This window comes from Capsicum annuum, unplaced genomic scaffold (genome assembly GCF_002878395.1).
Source record: "Capsicum annuum cultivar UCD-10X-F1 unplaced genomic scaffold, UCD10Xv1.1 ctg83390, whole genome shotgun sequence".
NCBI classification, from domain to species: domain Eukaryota; kingdom Viridiplantae; phylum Streptophyta; class Magnoliopsida; order Solanales; family Solanaceae; genus Capsicum; species Capsicum annuum.
Genome location: NW_025894259.1, coordinates 1,661,605 through 1,674,229, shown reverse-complemented (window position 1 = coordinate 1,674,229; position 12,625 = coordinate 1,661,605). Strand labels below are relative to the sequence as shown.

Sequence of the window (12,625 nt, the reverse complement as noted above, 5' to 3'; positions counted from 1 at the left end):
AGAATTTTGATGCTTTCAACCACCATCTCAGATATGGTGTACTATTATGAAATTATGCAAGAAGAAAGCAGAATGATGGAGTAATCAGTGAAAGTGAGGTAACTAAAAATGTTACTAGCAAACATGGTGGTCTGAAAAGATCCAAAAAAGTTATTTCAAAATTTTAAATACATAATCGTATCAGTCATAAAACAAGAATGTAATAGATGTTTGTGTCAAGTTCTGATTTCTTTAAATATAGTAGATTCAACTTTTTTTGTTCAGAAAAAGTGTCGTTAAACTTAATAAATTATGTTTTATCATTAAATTTCATATCATGATTTGAATATTTTGTGAATATTTTTTGATTTATATCAGTCTCTATCATTAATGTTTGTATCATTGGGTATTTTATATTGAAAACATCTTTTTAAGTTGATGTTTACTTTAATATATTCTCTTGGCACATTAATAAGTTTGTAATATCTTTTTTTATTAAATGAAGGTTTTATGTTTTCGATATTCAATTAACATATATATATATATATATATATATATATATATATATATATATATATATATTGTTTACCATGCATTTTGCATACATAAGATACTGTAATGCTCTTATTAAACTGATAATAATGTGCCTCCTTTAAAATATGTCATATATGTCATTAGTTGTCAGTTTTTATACATTAGTTAGATCATTTAACATCTTAATCTGTTAGTTAATAAAATAGAGCTACTGACTTATATTAGAATGTTAAACTATTTTAGGGAGCACTCTATGTTAAACTGCATATTATAGCATTAGTCAATCATCCAAATGAAAGAGAGTTAAACATGAAATGGGAGATAATTTTCAATCAATAAATTCTTTCTGTTTTTATACTGTTGGAATTTTAAAGTTTTGATGAATAACACTATGAAGAAAACAAGTTGATATACGTGTTCCACTATCCGACAAGTTCAAGAGTGCAAGTCCACGGTTTAAATGATTAAGAATTAGAATCAGTTAAATCGGTGTAGCTAGAAAATTCAACTTACTGATTACGTGAGAAATAGAACAAGTTGAATTCGATTCAAATACTTGATGATAAGGGAAAGCAAGTTGAGTTGAAAAATGAGTCCTATGTGAAGGGGGAGTTTCACTTCTGAGCATATCCTGAAGAGTCCTATGTGTAAAAGGAGAAAGATTCTGAAAATTGAAGAAGTCTATGCAAGATAGAAAATGTAAAAATTGAAGGACTCTCTGGAGAGTTGGTTATATATCGGTAGAGTAACTCACATAGTTACTCACACACTTACAAAGCATAAAAGGGTAATCGATAGATTGACTTCACGAAGTGTTACTCAATCACTAGAGAAACACATTTGAAGAACCTGGTCCTAGTACAGAATCTGGCTAAGAGTCTTAGCGTTGATTGTTAGGAGTTATTCATTATGATGAACTATTGGTGTAATATTAGTTTCAGTGTGTTATAAACTGAACTAGGAGCTAGTCTTTGAGTTGGGAAAAACTCAAAGACTTTGGGTACACATACCTTGGGTGGTGTGCATGTAGTTAGGAATTAGAGTTTATAACTCTTAGGTTACAAAGTTGTAATCAGTTGTTGTTGAGGCTCATTGTTATTTAGTGAAGTTGGGGTTAAATCTTGTAGAGGTACAGGTCGTGATTTTTTATACCTTTTGAGACAAGTTGTTTCCCCGTAAAAACTATTGTGTTCTTTACTTACTATCTTTACTACTTTCACTGAAACACGTTAGGCAAACCATTCCATCTATAGGCAACTGTTACATTAAAGTCAATAATACAGTAGGGCATATATTCTAACAAGTGGTATTAGAGCAGGGTTGTCGTAAAAAGGATTAGCACCTATGACAAAGATCATTATGATGAATTCTGTACCATCTAATAGTCACAGTGAAGGTCAATCCACTACTAGACCTCCACTCTTTGATGGATCTCACTTTATTTGGTGAAAAACTAGGATGAAAATGGTCATTCAAGGAGAAGACTACGAGTTGTGGGGAAGAATTATTGATGGTCCAACTATTCCAATAAAGCTGGTTGAGAGAGAACAAGTCAAGAAAGTGAGAAGTGAATTTACTACTGATGACTTGGTTGCACTAAGAAAAAATGCAAAGGCTAAGAGCATCTTAGTGTGTGGACTAGGTCCAGCTGAGTACAAAAGAGTGTCTACTTACACTACATCCAAGAAAATTGGGGATGCCTTGGTTAATGCTCATGAGGGAATGACTCAAGTGAGAAAATTCAAAATTGCTCTTCGCTTTACTGAATATGAGGCTTTTAAGATAAAGGATAATGAATCTCTTCATCAGATGATGTCAAGACTCATTACGTTAACTAATTAATTGACTTTTTGGGGAAAAGCCATCACTACTGAGGAACAAGTTGAGAAAGTGTTGAGGGTCTTGCCTAAGTCTAAATGGGATGTCAAGGTTACTATGATTAGGGAGGCAAAAGATCTAGCTAGGATGAATTTGGATAAACTTGTTGGAAATCTTAAGACTTATGAGATACAGATTGATGAAGCAAAAAGGGAAATGGCAGCCTCGAAAAAAATCCTTGGCTTTAACGGCTTCTGAAAGTGATGAAGAAGCTGAACTGACTGAAGAACAGGTGGCATTTATAACTAAGAACTTCAACAGATTTTTCAAAAAGAAACATGGAACAAGCAACAAAAAGCGATCTAACGATAATCCTACTAGATGTTATAAGTGTGGTAAGACTGATTATCAAATTTGAGATTATCCTGTTTGGGAAATTGAATAGAGAAAAGAAAGATCTGAGAAGGAGTTGAAAGAAAAGTCCAATAAAAAAAGAAAGAAGAATATGCTATGGTGGCTACCTGGGGTCTGACTCAGAAGAATCAGATGAGGAAGAGATTAATGAAACTGCTCTCATGGCCATTGGAGATTCATACATGGAAGATGAAGATGGTACTTCTGAGGTAAGTATTCCTGAACTTAAAAACCAATTGCATTTATTCTCTAAAGAAAAACTTGTTTCTCTGAGGAGTACTTTAATTGATGACTTCCAAGAAGTAACTTCCAATAGGGATGGGTTATTCAATAGTTTTGCAAGTCTCAAGTTTGACCTAATTGGAATGGAAACTTGCAAAAACACTGTTGAAAAAGAAAACATTACTCTCACAGAACAAGTCAGTCAACTTGATTCTTCAATTCTGAGTCTAAAATCTAAAATCTTAAAACTGAATTTTTTCTGAAAAAGGAAAAAAGGTCAAAGTGATGAACAAGAAAATATTGACCTTGAATTAACCAAGTCCAAACAAGAATTAGTGATGAAAAAAGAAAAGGTGAACAGATTAAGCCAAGAAGTCTCTAAACTAAAACTTGATCTTGAAAGGGCAAGTAGATAGGTAAATTTCTTTATAATTGTTCATCAACTCAGAGAAAAAACCCACAGTGAAAGGGATGGATTGGGTTTTTTCAAGAGCTCTAATGTTACTAAGGATTTATGTTATATATGTGGTAATCATGGACATCCAACTACTGAATGTCCAGTTGTTGCTAAAAGAAGAGACACGAGCACTAATTTGGCAAAGAAATCTGACTTCTTGGTAGTACAGACAAATAAGATGAAAAGAAAATTAGTTAGAGAAATAGTCCACACAACCTGTTGCCTCGATAGGCTAGGATAAATTTGATTCATCTTTTTACTCATAAGAAAGGACCCAAGCTTGTTTGGGTTTCTAAAGTTAACCCCTAATTTGTTTTATAGGTGAGAGTGAAAGAAGGCAAGCAAAATTAGTACATGGATAGAGCTTGCTCAAAGCATAAGATCGAAAACAAATAAAGTTTCTTTCACTACCACATTTAAAGGGGGAATAGATTATTTGGAGATGGCAAAAGAGCACCATTACTAGAGTTGAAAAGATTGGGAAAACAAAAACAAAAACCTTTGAAAGATGGCCAGATTTGTAGTGCTCGTGTAAGAAGGAAGCAAGGGACATCCTCTTTCAAAACAAAGAATCACATAAGCATGACCAAGTGCTTGGACCTGGTCTATTAAATCTTTGTGGAGCAATGAAAGTAAGAAATAGAGAAGGTAAGGGGAGCATGTTGTACCACCTTTTCCAACTATTATGCAGACTGGGGGCATATTAATAAGGGAACAACAAATTTAAAAAAATTTATTCATCAATAACACCAACACAAGATACTGATAATTTTGTTGGAAGTTCACAAGCATGGGTGCTGAAAAACTACAAGTGTCAAGCATTTGTGTTACCTATGGAGAAAAAACTGCATAAAGTGTGGGATTATGTGCAAGATTTCAAGCTAACCCTAAAGAATCTCACCTTAAAGCTGTCAAAAGAATCTTGAGATATCTCAAGGGAATCTATGACTTGGGACTATGGTATCCAGAGGAAAGCGATTTCACTCTTGTGTCCTATAAAGATGTTGACTATACGAATTACTTAGTTGACTAAAAAAGCACCATAGACACTAAGTAGAGAATATTTTGAAAAGAGTGGGATAGACTTGGGGATGATTAAAATTATATAAACCACTCTCAATGCTTGGTTAGAAAAAGTGCTTAACATAGATATTTAGAGCCAAAATCATTAATTTATTCAGTCTTGCACATTTAGTTGTGTGTCTCAAGTTCAGTTCTTAATAATTGTTCTTATTGCAGATCAACTGGGTAAATTTTGGAATTCTAATAAAGTACACAAAAGGTCCATTCTACCAATTACCTAAGGTATGTGTTCACTTTTTTAAATATACAACTCAGATTGAAAAGAAACACTTGCGCAGATCTATTCCTTTTATTACTTACCCACTCCATCTTCTCAAAACCGCCAAAATTTGAAAACCACAGTTTTCCTTCAAAAGATTGCCACCGGCTATCAATCAGTTCCCATCTGCCATACATTATCCCATGCATAGTAAAACTCTTCATCTTCATCATATTTTTTAATCCCTTTTCTCACATTCACTCTTCTTATAAATAATTGTGAAACTTGTCCAAATCCACTTTTCTCATCAATGACTTCCTCATCTCCTACTCACTCTACCTCTCAATTCTTCTTTATCTTCTTCCATAGAAATTGTTCTTTACTCTTCTCCTACAACCTCAATTTTTCTCGTTCTCATTCTCAGGATGATTAATTTTGTTGCGTAGATATCTTTCAACACCATGCATACTTTTTTCACCATGCCTCTGATGAAACCCCTCTAGACATCATCCCTATCCAAATATCTCTTCCTGAATCTCATTCCTTTGCTCCTAAAGTTCCAACCAGATCTCGATCTCGAATTAAGAATATTTTTAGTGCACCCTACCTATACCTGATGATGAGATTCTCGAGGAACCCATAAGCTTACCTGTTCTAAAAAGGACTCATCACACTCGCAATCGTAAAAGGAAAGAGGATGTTGTCCATGAAAAGGCTCTAAAAGCAAGTAAAAGAAAACGTCCGATGCAATCTGGTTCCTCTTCTAAAACACCCCTCCTTCGTATGCTGACTTACTTCAGAGTCAAATTCGTCTTGGGAAAAAAGTGAAAAATATCATCCCAAAGCCCTCTTCTTATCGGTCCACTAGATCTCAACTTTCCTCCACTCCTTCAGTGAGAAAATCTTCAAAGTCTGATCCAAAACCCTATGAAACACCAAAATCCTCCTCCCCCTCTTCCAAGAAATAAGTCACTCAACCTATTCCATCTAGTCCTCATTCTCCTTCTCCCTTTAAAGATGCGGCTACCTCCATCCCACCTTCTTTTGAGCATATACTTAAGTTTCAAAAAATCAAAAGATAGTGCGTGAGAGAGTTCTTATTGGTTATAGGGGTCTTGAAATGGAAATCCTTCTTACCAAGATAACAGCTCAAGGTTGGTCTAATATTCTTCTTCAAGGTACTATTCAACGTAAGTTAGCTAAGAAAATAGGTGACTGAATTTTATATCAATGGAAGGTTTATGGGATTGAGTTTACTTCCACTATTCTGGGGGTACTAATCAAGCTGACTCGTGTAGATGTGGCACGTATTCTGGATGTGCCTTCTGAAGGATGGTCACACTATGTGAAATTCACATAGCCTCCTCTTCGAAACTTACCTTCATCCCTAGAGATTACTAGGAAATTCTCAGTTGTACCTACTCTGACTCATCATCCTAGAGTTGAAAAAAAGGAAATATCTCCCCTACATCAAATTTATTTTGACGTGGTACACAAAATAATTCTACAGTGTCAAGAAAGGAGAACCGAAGCTAACTATTTGGATTTAACGCTAATGGAGCTGTTAGATTCTGAGGTCAAAATTGACCTTACTGCTCTCATTCTAAAACATATAAACTGAATACTCCATCAAGATAAAAATAGTCACTCTCTGGCATACGGGTTTTGGCTGGGTAACATCTTTGAGGAGTTTGATATTACTATTTCTGTATAGGAATATCAGAATACTAATGAGTTCTTAGCAGAGTTTGCTACTCCTCTCTTTCTACAGCCATAAAATAGGCAAACACTCCTCTTCAACAGGCCTACATTGCTTTCGAAGAGAAAATTGAAGAATTGGAGGATGTACAAGCTACCCATGCTTAATAAACTGTCAATCTTAGGGCAAGGATTGAAGAACTTGAAAATGAACTTGCCTAGGAAAGAGGATATAGAGTTGCTCAAGTTTGAACCAGATGTGTACTTCTTCTCCTTTCATCTCGTGTTGTTCTTCCTTAGATCGCTAGGTTCCTATTTTTACTGCGTAGTGTTTCTTTTTTTTTTTTTTGTTATAATTTAGCTTGTGCTTATCATAGCTGGGAGCTTATAGTAATGAGTGCTTATAGTAATGAAACCTCTAGCTTGTTGAACTGTTTTCTTGATTTACTCCATTGGTTCTTCATTAATATTGTTATTTAAGTACTGCTTGACTTACTGATTACCCCAGTGGCTATGAATAGATTGACTCACTAAAATTGCTCAAATACACTTGTGTTTAGCTTTTTCAATAATGGAAAAAGGGGGAAGAAATGGTTATGCATTGCTTATAACTCACAAACTAAACCAGTGTGATTCTAGTGGTTGTTTCCTACTTAAGTGTCTCAGGTAAATATGGAGTGGCACAAAGACGATGGGTTGTCATCATCAAAATAAGGGAATTTTTTGGAATCTTGAAGTTTTGATGAATGACAATATGAAGGAAACAAGTTGATATATGTGTTCCACTAATCCAACAAGTTCAAGAGTGCAAGTCCACAGTATAAATTATTAAGAATCAAAATTAGTTAAATCGGCGTAGCTGAAAAATTCAACTTACTGATTACGTAGGAAATAGAAAAAGTTGAATTTAATTCAAGCACTTGACGATAAGGGAAAGCAAACTGAGTTGAAAAAGGAGTCCTACGTGAAGAAAGAGTTTCACTTGAGTATATCTTGAAGAGTCCTATATGTAAAAGGAGAAAGATTCTGAAAATTGAAGAAGTCTATGCAAGCTAGAAAACGTACAAATTGAAGGACTCTTTGGAGAGTTGGTTATATATCGAGGGAGTGACTCATATAGTTACACACGTACTTACAAAGCAGAAAAGGGAAATCGATAGATTGACTTTACGAAGTGCTACTCAATCACTGGAGAAATACATTTGAAGAACTTGGTCCAAGTATAGAATCTGGCTAAGAGTTTTAGTGTTGATTGTTAGGAGTTTTTCATTGTGCTGAACTATTAGTGTAATATTAGTTTCAGTGTGTTATAAACTGAATTAGGAGCTAGTTTTCGAGTTGGGGAAAACTCAAAGACTTTGGGAACACATACCTTGGGTGGTGTGTGTATAGTTATGAATTAGAGTTTATAATTTCTAGGTTAGAGAGTTGTAATCTGTTGTTGTTGAGTCTTATTGTTGTTTAGTGAAGTTGGGGTTACAGAGTTGTAATCATTTCCACGTAAAAAACTATTGTGTTCTTTACGTACTGTCTTTATTACTTTCACTTCAACACATTAGGCAACCCGTTCCATCTATAGGAAACTCTTACGTTAAAGTCACTAATACAGTAGGGCATGTATTCTAACATATACATTTTCAATTAATATGCGGAATATATTTCAGTCTTTGTGTACATAACACAAAGCTACACTTTAATGTCAAAACACTTCGATTACAAAATATTGGTGTAATATACCATAATAATTAAATTATAGTTGTAAATACAAAAAGAGTGAAGAAAATAAAATAATTTTCTTCTTGGCTGAGAAGCGGATATCTCGCTCTCTTTAGGAGATTCAAGCCTACTGCGGCATAATCTATTCCGATCCAGCAATATATCTCTAGACTTGTCCCCTCAATGATACAACAGTCCATCAACAATGTATAACTCAAGAAACTCCGGATTAGTTGAAGAGTTCAAAGCTCCACCATAAGAACACATTCTTTCAACATATTAAAACTCTTTTTGTATAGTGAATATAGTTGTAGACTTAAAATATTTCTTTGTCTCAACTCTCTCTTTTACTAATATAGTTACTCTTTTTTTTTATAGTGAATATAATTAGAGACTTAGAAATTTTCTTTGTGTCAACCCTCTCTTGCACTACTATATTTACTCTTATTATCTTTTTCTTATTCCAAAATATACTATAACTCATCTCCTTTCATGTACTTCGACACAAGAAAGAAAACACCATTTATATAGGTGTAGTATTCTTACATCTAGTAAATAAGGGAGTAATGGATATTAAGTAAGGAAGATGAATGTTTTAGCGGTTTCATATGTTATATGAGTTACAATATATAAATAGGGGGAATAATGGTAGAGGTTATGGAAAACTTATGGCCACATTCTTACAACTAACAATGGTAGAAGTTATGGAAAACTTATGGCCATATTCTTACAACTAACTCGTAAGATTAAAGACACAAAATACTGTGGTATAATGAACAAATAAAGTGTTAGAAGATACAAGAGTTATCAAAATATAATGACATCACTTTCTTCACTTTATGTCCATGCATTATCATGCAATTTAATTTTAATATTAAAATGCATAATAACACCAACACAAAACATCATCATTATAAAGTAACAAAAAATTTCACCAACATGTACGACTTGAAAGTTTATATACGAATTGATATTATTCAATATAAATTGTGAAAATATTAGAAGTAACTTTCCAGAAATGATATATAATTGATATTTTAAAAAAATAATATCCAGGAACAAAAATCATTAAAAAACAAGAAACGTTTTAACACTAGAATAAAATAGAAAATATAGATTCCAACTTAAGCTGGAGGTGCATGTTTGTGGCATGTTGTCTTATTGTGTCCCTCTTGATGGCAACTACTACATGTCTTTTACACTTGTCTTTGTTTGGTGCTTTTCATCTTTCAAGACATGGCCTTCCGATAGACCTTTTTGAATTCGATGGCAATACAATTTCATCCAATACTTCATGTGACATTTTTCACGTACTTTTACAAGGAAGAAGTTCAACTGGTATGGCATAAGTATCTCAAATTTTTTTATTGCTATAGTACGATACGCAATAGTTCTCGTCATATTGGTTTCTATACGTAGCAGTCATAGCATGAGAACATGCTATTTCATCTAATTGAAATCCTCCACAACTATATTTTCTACTTCAAAAACAAACGATGAATCTTTTAGCACCATCAATTACGGTATGCAAGAATTTATTAGATGCTCTTACCTACATTTATAATCAAGATTAATACTTAAAACATAGACCAAAAAATTTTCATCATAATCAGAAAATATGCCAAACAAACTAATATGAGAAAACATTTATAGTGTATTTTGACATAATTTTTAATCTAACAACAATCTGTAATGTAATGGGTTAAACGACTTACTGTCCTTTTCTGAGATAGCCAACGATTAGTAATGTAATATGAAGGAATTAACACACTTAACAATCAATAATCATACACTAATAAGGATGAAAGAACTATTTTTTGTGAATTTCTACCATATATATTCAAAATTCAGCATGTTAACATCACATAATTGAAAACAAATATAAAAAATAATTATAATTTTTTCCTGAATATTTTTTCAGACAATAATCAAATATTATATATTTCAAAAAATATTGAATGCAAAATGTCAAATTGCTAACAAGATAACATGCCTATGATATCCCATCTCCCTCCACGATGTATTAGAACTGAATGCAAATTATCACAATTCATATTATATGGCACGTCTTAAAATTTGCAAATTCACAAATTTGAATTTCCCATAAAATATTAAAACTTCTGTGGCCTAAAATCTCACCTAAAACAACAAATTTTTTTGGAAGTTTTTGATTGAAAAACTATATATCTTTGTAGAAAAAAAAATGAAAGTTGTTGAAGAAGGTGAAACAAAAACACATCTGGTTTAAAAGGAGGAAAAGAATGATTAAAGAGAGATTTTAGGGATAGATTGGGATCTCTTATTGACTGTCATCTATTTTAAAGGAAAGATTAGTTAATTTTTATTATATGAAATCTGCTATTTTCTTATTTAATTGGTCTTTATTTGATTATTTAGTAAAATAATTTTTTTAATGTTTTTTTTAAGTTGTTATAACTTGCAAACTAAAAAGATTGGATATAACATGCATTAAACAATATAATATTGTATATTTAGTTTTTTTCCAAAAATAAATGGACATGGCTTAACGAACATAAGTTTCTAATTACCTATTTTTCCAAAGCTTTAATTAATTACAATTCTTAGCCGCTAATTAAATACAATACATAGTTTCTCTATTTTATTTTCTTCCTTAATTTTCTTTCTTTTTTTCTTTTTCCTCTTTTTTTTTTTTTTTTACATTTCCTCTTTTTTTTTTTTTTCTTTTCCATTTTTTTTTCTTTTTTTTCTTTTCCATTGTTTCTTTTTTTCCTTTTCGTTTTTTTCCTTTTAATTTTTTCTCGTTTTAATATTTTCTTTCTTTTTTCTTTCTATTCTTATTGTTTTTTCCATCATTTTCTTTTTTATTTTTTATTCTTTTCCTTTTTTGGTCAGTTTTTATTTTTTCCTCAGTTTTTTATTGTTGTTGTAGTTTATATTTTATTTATTTTTATATTTATTTGTATTATATGATATATTTTAAATAAATTTATTACTTATAGTTGAATAGTTTAGTCGTGAATATGTATAATTTATTATTTGTATTGATATATCAATAAGTATATGAATTAATTATATTTTCTTGAGTCTAAAATATATAACTATGCAATGTGTCATTCAATTCAAATGTATCGTTAGTATTTGTATTTAAAATTTATCATTTGTTTTTTTATAAACAAGTATCATTCGTATGCTTATGGTTCAAGTTGCATAAATATGTATCATTTGATACAAATGTAATATTTGTATTTGTATCATTTAATATTTATATTTATATATAATTTATTATTTATATTTGTATTATTTAATTTGTATCAATGAATATAAATATTGTAGACACGTAATTTTGTCCCTTCGAAAAATCAATTTTATCTATTTTTACCTCACATTCGAAAAGTCAATTTTATCCATTTTTACCCCACCTTATCATACAATCTACTCTGGGTGATAATTTTTTCACAAAAGAGCAAAAATAACCAACTCTCAACAAATCCATAACACAAAGTAACAACCTACCCCTACCCCACCCTTACCCACGTACCCCCACCCCTACCCCTTTCACATTTTTCATCCTCACCTAATAGACTAACAATACACATGATAGGAACACGATATACACACAACTCACACACTCTCAGATGGGGGACACACCCATAATCGGATAGAAAAGGGAGGAGAAACAATAAGAGCAAGGAAGAAATTGCTCCATTATAGTCAACAACATACGCACACCAATATACACACACTCACTGTTATTCACACACATTCAAAACAGAGTTGAAGGGAGAGAGAAATTGGGATAGATGAGAGAACAAAGAGAGTTTGAGTGAGATTGAAAGGCAAGAAAAGGCAAGAGAGGGAGAGAAAGCAGATGGAAACTGACTTTTTTTGGTGAGTGCTCACCGAAAAATACAAAATTCGTGCAAACCCAACCTATTTTTCTTCGATTTATGCCATCGCCGAGCTTGCTGCTGAAGTAAAAAACAGTGAACCAACTCCTGAAATCCACTGAAAAATACCACCAGCCCCTTTACTCATTCTTTTTAATCGAGTCACTATTGGAAACAAAAAAAATTGATGGTAAAAAAACCTAAAAATTGATCGTTTGAGTTTATTCTGACAAGATTTTGCCAGAAATTGCATGCGGATCTCTTCGTTTCGTGAATTCTGTTTGGGTTAGCAAAAAGAAACAGTGAATGCTAAATCGATACTGAGGCTGGGTTTATTACATTGAGTTCTGGACCGAGAATTCGATCAGGGTCTAGTTGGAAGGAGCAATTACACTTGAAATCTTGAATTTAAGGTCCATTTCTCCTCTTGTTCTTTATTTTTATCTTGAATTTTATCATTGTTGTGGGTGTGAATGACTTGCATGTTTATCATGTTTGAATCTTTGTTGTGTGTTGGTTGATGTTGAATTTGGATGTAAAAAATTAAATTAATAGTCGATGAAATAGTTAATTTGAGAATGAAATTGGGAGGTGGGACTTGAAAATCAATAAAAGTGAATATTGTTTTCTTTGATT

At 32.2% G+C, this 12,625-nt stretch overlaps 1 long non-coding RNA gene across 1 annotated transcript; it reads right to left on the bottom strand.

The window, feature by feature from the left end:
* Positions 1-9,093: 9,093 nt before the first annotated feature.
* Positions 9,094-10,333, bottom strand: LOC124895661. The gene is made up of 2 exons (XR_007051844.1): positions 10,260-10,333; positions 9,094-9,672 (listed from the first exon to the last, which is right to left on the bottom strand). It is a non-coding gene; the product is annotated as an uncharacterized LOC124895661 (long non-coding RNA).
* Positions 10,334-12,625: the final 2,292 nt, after the last annotated feature.